At 39.4% G+C, this 10,592-nt stretch overlaps 1 non-coding gene across 1 annotated transcript; it reads left to right on the top strand.

The window, feature by feature from the left end:
* The first annotated feature begins 9,822 nt into the window (after positions 1 to 9,822).
* Trnat-ugu (transfer RNA threonine (anticodon UGU)) lies at positions 9,823 to 9,895 on the top strand. The gene has a single exon. It is a non-coding gene; the product is annotated as a tRNA-Thr (tRNA).
* The last annotated feature ends 697 nt before the right edge of the window (positions 9,896 to 10,592 follow it).

Raw genomic sequence — 10,592 nt, 5'->3', positions numbered from 1 at the left:
TGCTTCGTCGATTCCACGTGTGACAACGCACATCGGGTATGATAAATTTAAAACAGTTTTTTTTTTCGGTCCGCTACACGTTTTACGACAGTTGTGGCCAGTTCAGACTGCAAATTTTCAAATCTATAAAATCGGCAGTGGTGGATTCTTTTTGGAATTTTTATACAAGATACATGGTATTTTTTGTAATGCAGATGCCTCAGAGTTGTTGATATTTATTCTGACATTCATTTTTTTTAATTGAATTGCATATAAAGAACGTATTGAAATTAACTTAACAATTTACTGAAATATGATTGCAAATTAATCAATTCATGTTTTAAAGTGGAATGCGCCTAATTTGAAGTTGTTAGGTTCCGTTTCGAAATTTTGTTTAAGATAAAATTCAGCATATTCCTCATAGAATGCGTATTTTACTTATTTGATATTTCTGTAACTTTTTCTCTACAAACCTTCAAACACGACCATTGACGTCCATTTTTGATTAACCATGATTTCACGTCCGTCAGACTGTTTTCTTAAATCGTTCTGTTCAGCCAACAAGTATCGATTTGCTTGTTTCTCATCATATTTTCATTTGAAAATTAATCTTGTCTCAAGTAAAACCAGAACGATAGACTTTGACAAAAAACTAACATGATCATAAAATCTTTATTTTCTGTCGATTGAAGGAAACAAATTATGGGGTCACCGAATTAATTTTCGCGCAAAATTACGTTACGCTACCCCTACCCCCAAATAACAACATAGTTTAGTTTGGCTGTTTTTCTGATATATCTCTTTTCAAATCTTAGTATTTTACATTCTCATTCATCAGCTGTTCACTACATGCGTGAAACGAATCATGGAACGTGAGAAAGAGTGTTTTCCTTTCAAAAGGGTTTCTTAATATGAAATTAGGCGCTGCCTATCTGACGGGAAAACCTAGTCATACGGATTCTTTCTTTTTTCTGCATAAATTGTTCTTTCTGATATTTTCAGTTTGGCTTTCAGTTTTGACAGTAAACCTGATGGTTTTGCTCTTATAAAAATTAACAAAGGAAAATGTTTTAAAATGTTTTATTTAAATGAACGTAGATCTAGTCATTTCTTCAAATGTGTCAAGACTAGACAGACAATGGAAAATAGTGTTCATGAGTTAAAGATAATAGTGATATTTGACAGCACAGAATCTTGTCCCGAAATGCACCCATACTGGTACTGATGATAAACCCAGGCAGAAAATGAGGGTTTTTTTACCTGTCTGCAAACTGTTATTGTTGGAAATAGCGCGCTTACTTGTATATAACGTTGACGTGAAACACTTTGACGCCAACGTCTGTGTTGCGTTACTACGTCATATCCTATGTTTGTATATATGTACGAGAGTAACAAGAGTTGAATAGAAGTAGAAAACAGACACAACGTGTTGTACATTCATTTTAGTGTTAGTGTCCCATACCAACCGACATTGGTGCCGTGACGAAACAAACATGAAAATAGAGAAGTTGCGTTCGATCCGAGAGGGACATTATAGAGTTATTTCGAATCAGTTAGCAAAAATCGAAGCGGCGAAGGAGAATGCGAATTGGATAGAATTCAACACGATTATCGATGCGACATCGCAGAAGATAGAAGTAATTAAATCACTTAATGAGAAGATTCTAGAAGCTACAGAAGTGGCGGAGATCGAAGATGAAATTGTGAACGCAGAGGAGTTTTGTTTGGGTATTGAAGTCAAAGTACGATATTTCGAGGACTTGAGCAAAAATTCGACCAGCGGAGAAGACGAGCAGACGACCCAAAGCCCAGACGACAACGGAAACAACGCGAACAGGCCAACAGAATCAGAGGTAACTCAAGCTGCAAGCCAAAATGTGAGTAGGTCTTTTTCAAATGCTTCACTTTATCAGAGACTTCCAAAATTATCACTTCCGGTTTTCAGTGGTGATATCCTTGAGTGGCAAAGTTTTTGGGACTCTTACGAATCTACAGTACATTTGAATCCAAATTTAACTGAAGTGCAGAAATTTAGCTATTTGAAGACGCAGCTTGAAGGCATTGCAGCCCAAGTTATTCAAGGATTTGCCCTTACACACGCAAACTACATTCAAGCGATTGATTTGTTGAAAGAGAGATTTGGACAGTCTCATAAAATAATTCATGCATACATACAAGCTTTGCTTAATTTACCAGCCCCAAGTAATACGCTTCAGAGCATGAGGAATTACATAGACAAATTGGAGGCTTATGTTCGAGGGTTAGAGTCGCTTGGTCAGTGCCAGAGTACGTGCGGAACTCTATTAGTGCCAGTGATAATTAATAAACTTCCGTCGGATGTACGCAAGAATTTAGCGCGAGAACATGGTAGTGATAATTGGCATTTGGAAGATTTACGGAAAGCGTTATACCGTGAGTTGAATATCATGGAAGCGGAGCAGACCCAAGAAGCAACAGATTACTATGCACCCACAGCATCTTTTTTCACAAACGCACAGTCCAAATCCAAAACCGGAAGTAGACAGAAACCAGCATACACTGCGCGCAGTGATCAGAAACAGTGTATTTACTGCAAAGAAAATCACCATGCCAACCACTGTTCAAAGGTCCCTGATGTGAAAGCCCGTAAAGACATTATTAAGAAGAAACGTTTGTGCTTTAACTGTTTGAAAAACCACCAAGTGGTAAACTGCCGTTCGAACTTTCGATGTCTGAAATGCAAAAGAAAACACCACACTAGCATTTGTGAAAATGGTACGGATACCAAGGAAAATATTGGCACAAGCAACGCAGTACAACTTATTGCTGCAAGTCAGCCAGCCAGCCAGCCTGAGGCAGCCATTTTGCATTCTGCGTTTGAACCCCGACCAGAAGTTTTACTGAAGACCGCCGTTGCAGAAGTTTGTGCTGGAGATGATTACGCCCAAGCAAATATTTTGTTTGATGAAGGGGCTCAGCGTTCATTCATATCGGAGAACCTCGCTCAAACACTAAAAGTCAAACCCAGTGGTAGCACAGCCATCAGTTTAGCAACATTCGGAGACACATCACAGAATCAGAGACACCTAGATACTACAACCATATATTTACTTACAGATGTTGGAGCCAAGATTCCACTTCAAGTGATGATCATTCCGACAATTGCCGTCCCCTTACGGAATATTCCGAATTCTGTCCTGTCTTTACCACACCTGAAAAACCTGAAGTTAGCACATCCCGTGATAGATGAAGACCAGTTTGATATTTCATTATTGATAGGAGCTGACCATTACTGGAGCATCGTAGGTAACCAGACGATTCGAGGTAACGGGCCTACAGCCGTAAGTTCGAGCATTGGTTATTTATTGTCAGGTCCAGTTGAAACAACCAGTGTTATTACACAGTCTTGTTTTGCCCTAAATGTGATGACAACAGATATAGACCGATTTTGGAAACTAGAGTCTATTGGAATAATTCCCGAAGACGACCAAGGTAAAGATAAATTACAGACATATCAAGAGAATGCTATTAAGTTTACCGACGGAAAGTATGAAGCTAAACTACCCTGGAAAGAAGACCACGCCCCTCTCCCTACAAACTATGAAGTAACCAAGAGAAGAACCGAATCCCTGATAAGTCGACTACGCCGAGAACCTCAGATCCTAGAGAAGTATGCAGAGATACTACAAGAACAAGAGAGAAGATATTTCATTGAGAAAGTTGACGATAATGAGAAACTACCCCCGCAAGTACACTATATTCCCCACCATGCAGTCAGAAAAGATTCGTATAGTGTATGACTGTAGTTGTAGGGAATCGATTCATTCCCCCAGCTTGAACGACTGCCTTGACTCCACCCCACCCTCACTAAATGATCTATCACAAATTCTAGTAAGATTCCGACTTGGAAAGTACGCAGTATCAACAGATATAGAGAAAGCATTCCTGAATGTACGCCTAGAAAAAGAAGACAGAGATGTGACAAGATTCTTATGGTTGAGTGATCCGAGTAATCCAGATAGCCCGTTATCAGCATACCGATTCAAAGCCGTTCTATTCGGTGCAACTTGCTCCCCATTTATACTCAGTGCTACACTACTCAAACATCTTGACAACAACGCTAACAGCTGGGTCAGCAGATTCCTGAAGAGAGACTTATACGTAGACAACATATTATCGACTTTCCAAACAGAAGATGAAGTTTTGAGGTACTTCCGAGACACAAGGGATCTGATGCTACAAGGAGGATTCAACCTGAGATCATGGGCATCAAACAGTCAATGCTTGCAAGTAGCCGCCACAGAAGAAGGTGTCCTTGACAGCGACAAAGTAACAAAAATTCTAGGCATGCTTTGGACTACCAGTACAGATGAGATATCATACCCGAACAGAGACATTCCAATAACCCCAAATGTGACTAAACGCACTATTTTGCAGTTTACATCCCGAGTATACGACCCACTTGGCTTACTTAGCCCAGTATTAATACGCGCGAAAATTCTACTCCAAGATCTATGGAAAGGCAAGCACACGTGGGATAAAGTTTTACCAGACGACATCTATAAGAAATGGCTCCATATTGCACGTGACGTAAATGACGTAATGGAAATGAGAATCCCCCGCTGCCTCTTCAATTCATACGATACAGACGATAAACACCCAACAGCAGATGATACTATTCTACCCGTTTTTGTTGATGCTAGTATCCAAGCTTACGGCGCGACAGCTTACCTTTGCAGACGACAACAATCGACTCTAGTGATGGCAAAATCCCGTGTGGCACCCTTGAAGAAAATCACATTGCCAAAGTTAGAACTGATGGCAGCCGTGATCGGAGCACGTTTAGCGAGACACATTCTACAAGCGATAGACCTACAAGATGTGATATTTTGGTCAGACAGTCAAATCGTGTTACACTGGCTGAGCACCTCGAGACCGGTAAACAGATTCGTCCAAAATAGAGTTACAGAGATAAGAGACCTAACCCAAAACCGGAAGTGGAAATACTGTCCCACAAAACACAATCCAGCCGACCTTCTCACAAGAGGTATCACAGCATCCCAGTTCAGAAACAATCACCTATGGATGCATGGTCCAGACTGGTTAACTTACCAAACTCAGTGGCCTGTATGGATGCAGGCAGACACCATCACCATGGCAACCTTGACAGACGAGACGCAAGAAACAGATGAACATCCGTTTCCACGCAGTCTACTTCAAGACAGTCTACACGTTTTAACAGACTTGTCAAGGTACAACAGCTATAGAAAACTTATTCGAGTCACTGCATACGTCCTTAGATTTATAAACAACTGCAGGGCCGTCACCATACGACGAAGAGACCCTTTAAACGTAACAGAACTACAGAACGCAGAGCACAGGTGGCTACAGAATTGCCAGCACACTGAATATGCCAGAGAAATATCCAGCCTGAAGACCTCTGAGAAGAGACTACCCATAGTGCGCCAGTTGAAACTATTTCTTGACGACAGAGGAGATTTACGTTGTGGCGGGAGAATACAAAACGCCCCATTAGAATATGCTACCAAGTTCCCATACTTACTTCCCCCCAAACACACACTGACACGCCTGATTGTTCGAGACGTCCATATCCGCCATCTACATACGGGAGAGAACGCTACCATAACTTACTTACGTCAGAAGTACTGGATTCCTTCCATTCGCAGATGTGTCCAGACAGAGATACGAAAATGTGTGACATGCAAAAGAATTAATGGTAAACCATACCCAGCCCCAGATCCCCCACCCCTACCGAAATTTCGACTAGAAGACAGCGCCCCATTTACGGTAACAGGAGTGGATTTTACCGGTGCACTACATGTAAAAGATCAACGTGAAAATATAAGTAAAGCGTACATATGCCTTTTCACGTGCGCTTCTACTAGAGCATTACATTTAGAATTTGACTGAAAGTTCCTTCATGCAAGCGTTTAGAAGATTTTGCAGCAGGAAATCATTACCACACATAATGGTTTCTGACAATGCAGCTCGATTCCCAGTCCATGAAAGAAGCCCTCAACCAAGAAGGAACACAATGGTATTTCATCCCAGCTAGAGCCCCATGGTACGGTGGGTGGTGGGAGCGCCTGATAGGTTTAACCAAGATCACGCTAAAGAAAGTTCTCGGACGTCGATGCATTAATTTAGAAGAACTTCAAACGATAACCACGGAAGTAGAAGCTGTACTCAATGATCGACCGATTACATAAGTGACGTCAGATGATTCAGATCCACAACCGTTAACGCCGGCACACTTATTATACGGCCGGCAGGTGAAGAGTTTACCGACGAAGAATGTACCAATAGAATCGGTATCAGATCCAGCAGTTGGCAACCGTTCCAGTATTACTAGACGAGCCAGGGTCCAGAAGGAACTAATCGAGCACTTCCGGGAACGATGGCGCCACGAGTATTTGACGGCGTTGCGCGAGTATCACCGAGTGACGGGTAACAATAAGCAGACGATATCAGTAGGTGACGTAATACAGATCCATGATGACACACCTCGTGCGCGGTGGAGATTAGGTGTTGTACACGAACTTATATATGGGAAAGATGGACTGATTCGTGCAGCCAAAGTAAAATCGAATAGTGGAATATCAATGAGACCAATTATAAAACTGTATCCGTTGGAAACAAAGTGACTCCGTGTGTATCAGTAAAAGACAAAGTGATTTAGTGTTCATTTATGTGAAAATTTATTGTAAAGAGACTTCAAGACCTTAAGATTTCTATTCGTGAGCTTAAATATTAAATAACTTAAATATCAGTGTTATCAAATGAGAGACATTAATATGATTGATTTCATGACGATATTTTAACTTATTATATAAGTAACGCAGTAATTAACTGATAATTTCAGTTTTTAAAATAATCAACCTTTCATAAATCTTAGCTTTAATATTTCATGACAGTATGTAAACTTCTGTGATTTATCATTTCGCGGCCCCCAGTATGTTGGAAATAGCGCGCTTACTTGTATATAACGTTGACGTGAAACACTTTGACGCCAACGTCTGTGTTGCGTTACTACGTCATATCCTATGTTTGTATATATGTACGAGAGTTACAAGAGTTGACTAGAAGTAGAAAACAGACACAACGTGTTGTACATTCATTTTAGTGTTAGTGTCCCATACCAACCGACAGTTATCAGTGGTTGGTATCAAAATAATGCTTAACATTTGCTGAAAACTTTACATAATTCAAATTTATATTTAGTAAGCAAACTCACAGAAAGTGAGGGCCTGGAAGGGGTATGTAAAATGGGGACTGTACGAACGTTGATAAATTCGACCACTTTGTCATTTACAAAATTTTCCTCATAGTATTATATTGAAACTTTCCCAGAAATGCTGCAACAGTCATTCTGGATCAAATAATGAAAAGTGAACCAATGTCAGGCCTTTATTTGTTGACAGTGAGCATGCGTAAAAAACACCCTCTTCCCCAGTAATTTTGGATAAATATTTTATTATACAGATAAATGTAAGTCATTTGTTTATACAGAATATTTTGTTTTTGTTTACACAAATTGGTGTTGTAAGTGCTTGCTATTAGATGGTGTGTTTAATTATATAAAATAACCGATTGCAATCGAATAATTCCAAGGTGGTCGACTTTATCATCTGTCCGGGTTTATCATCAGTATCAGTAGGCCACCAGTTATATACGTACTTATATTTAAAACTGTCCAGTATACCCTCTTCGGTACATACCTACATTTGGCGCTATGCGCCTCAACGATCATGCCTTTACTGTCAATTTCTTTCTCTAATACAAATTTCTGAATCTGGGAATGCGCAGTTTCTTTTCAGTTCATTTGTTACAAATAAATTTTAAAAACGACCAAAAAAAAAATCACACAACAATTTACACATTAAATTAAAGCTTCAAAAATGTCTTCGCCATGAGATAACCTCCCAGGACAAGTTACATAACATTAGCTTTTCTTTTATCAAAATTATGCTCCCTTTAAACATAGAAAATTTGTGATAGTTTTGCATGCAAGCATGTTGCTACCAACACTTATTATTTATGTTAAGGTCAGCTTTTCTCCTAAATTATCAAAGCTATTGTTTTAAAACTTGCAACAACACTTGCTAACTATAAAATGCTGTACAACAAGACACATAACTCCATCTTGCTTTTAATGGTTGGGTTTAACGTCGCACCGACACAATTTTAGGTCATATGGCGACTTTCCAGCTTTGATGGTGGAAGAAGACCCCAAGTGCCCTTCCGTAAGCCAGCTGGATGGCTTCCTCACATGAAGAATTCAACGCCCCGAGTGAGGCTCGAACCCTCATCGATGAGGGGCAAGTGATTTGAAGTCAGTGACCTTAACCACTCGGCCCCCTTCTGATATTCTTTTGTAGTATAGATACCGGAACTTACATAATCCTGCTATCCTAAACACCGACTATTTCAATTCTTTTAAATGCCATTATTAAGGTTAATTTCTTAGCGCGATAGGGATCGTACTTGGGGCCTCTCAAGTTTATAGCCAACATTTTTTCCAAGTGTAAAACTCTAGTCAATGAATTGATTTTTGAGAAAGTAATTGCAATGTATGTGAAAGACTGTGGAAGGTAGATGCTTCGAATTTTTTGTTCAAAATTTACAGGCAGAACATTGGTTAACTATGCTCATTATTGATTTCTGTTCCAATAATTGCAAAAATTGTGATAAATATCAATAAAAAAAAATGAAATTGGGCCTAAGCAAAAGAAGAAAAAAAAATATTTCATAAAACATGTGTGTTAACCACTGGACCACGATGGATTGTGACACACAAATGTGATAAAATTATGTATATAAATAAATTTTGTTAGGGCAGCGTGTCTAAATTCATTTACTTTGACATTTTTGAAATCATTTTTTCTACATTAAAAAAGAATAAATAAACGATGATTTTCTTATTCAAACAGTGCTGTAATGTTGCCTACATTATTATTCAATATTGGAAACAAAAAGCGTGCCGCTTGAATCATTCATAAACTCGTTACATGAAGAAACCCGAATTACACCGATTTTCATTGATACCGCGAATTTTCACCACTGGACCACAATGGATTGTGACAAACAAATGTGATAAAATTATGTATATAAATAAATTTTGTTAGGGCAGCGTGTCTAAATTCATTTACTTTGACATTTTTGAAATCATTTTTTCTACATTAAAAAAGAATAAATAAACGATGATTTTCTTATTCAAACAGTGCTGTAATGTTGCCTACATTATTATTCAATATTGGAAACAAAAAGCGTGCCGCTTGAATCATCCATAAACTCGTTACATGAAGAAACCCGAATTACACCGATTTCCATTGATACCGCGAATTTTCAACTCGATAGAATAATTTGTTTTGATAATGCGGCGGTTATGATCGTTCATAAGCAATTTATTTTATCAAATGTCGTCCTGAAAATTATTTATTGCGCAAGCACGGCAGCAGGTCCGGCAGAATTATGGGATAGAACAACAACAACAAAACCGGTGAAGGTATAGAACATATTCCCAAGTTGAACGGTATATAGGTTTACTTTGACATATATACACGTACACATTATCTATAGACGGAAAAACCTTCGGTTTTCCCGTATAACTGTAAAATTGGCGACTTCATTGAGAAATGGTTTGAATGCAGAATGTATAACATACGCCAATACGACAACTTTGCTTGAAATACAGATCATGTTATTTTTGAAAGTCGCCTTAAATATACTTCCTATATGATAAAGCTTTTTTTTCAAATTTTTCTTATTCGAAGTACCAATAAACACGTTTTCCGTTTGTCACGGTACGGACTTGGTCACGTAAGGGGAGATTATGTGTCAGGCAGCCGGTTAGCTCAGTCGGTAGAGCACTCGCCCTGTAAGCGAGGGGTCCCGGGTTCGAGCCCCGGACTGACTGCACATTTTTCTCACCCTGTGACATTTGGCGCCCAACATGGGACCGTGGCATGCTTGCTTGGTCAGTCTAACAGCGCTTGCAATATTATGTACCTCCGGAATTCGAGGACGAATTTCCAATTTGTGGGGGTGTATGTCAGGTACGGACTTGGTCACGTAAGGGGAGATTATGTGTCAGGCAGCCGGTTAGCTCAGTCGGTAGAGCACTCGCCCTGTAAGCGAGGGGTCCCGGGTTCGAGCGTTTTACGGGTCAGAGTTAATTTTTCATTATTTTGAAATTTTATACCACAGACGCTATTTGAAATAAATCATAGCTTCTACAAGTTCAGTATTCATGATATAAGAGAGGTTTCGTTGAGTTACAGCGAGTGTCAGTCACAACCGCTGCTTTCTTTCTTTCTTTTACCCCATCCGCTTAGCTTAGTAGGAGCGCAGATCGTGAGTTCGGTCCCCGGGTAGGCCCTGACGATTTGATAGAAGGCACGTGTTCGAAATCATTCGTCCTCCACCTCTGATTTATCTGGTAAAGATAGAAGTTATTTGTTGAGAATACAGAATCCAGGAACACTGGTTAGGTTAACTGCCCGCAGTAACGTAGAAAAACAGAGCTAAACCAAAAAAGAAAAACAAAAACATAAAAAACAACAACAAAAAACAACATTCTTTCTTTTTTCATGTCATGGATACTCGTATTTTTT

Source organism: Mercenaria mercenaria, unplaced genomic scaffold, assembly GCF_021730395.1.
Source record: "Mercenaria mercenaria strain notata unplaced genomic scaffold, MADL_Memer_1 contig_4379, whole genome shotgun sequence".
Classification (NCBI taxonomy): domain Eukaryota; kingdom Metazoa; phylum Mollusca; class Bivalvia; order Venerida; family Veneridae; genus Mercenaria; species Mercenaria mercenaria.
The sequence above is the reverse complement of the archived record's forward strand: the minus strand, read 5'-3'. Positions and strand labels throughout refer to the sequence as shown.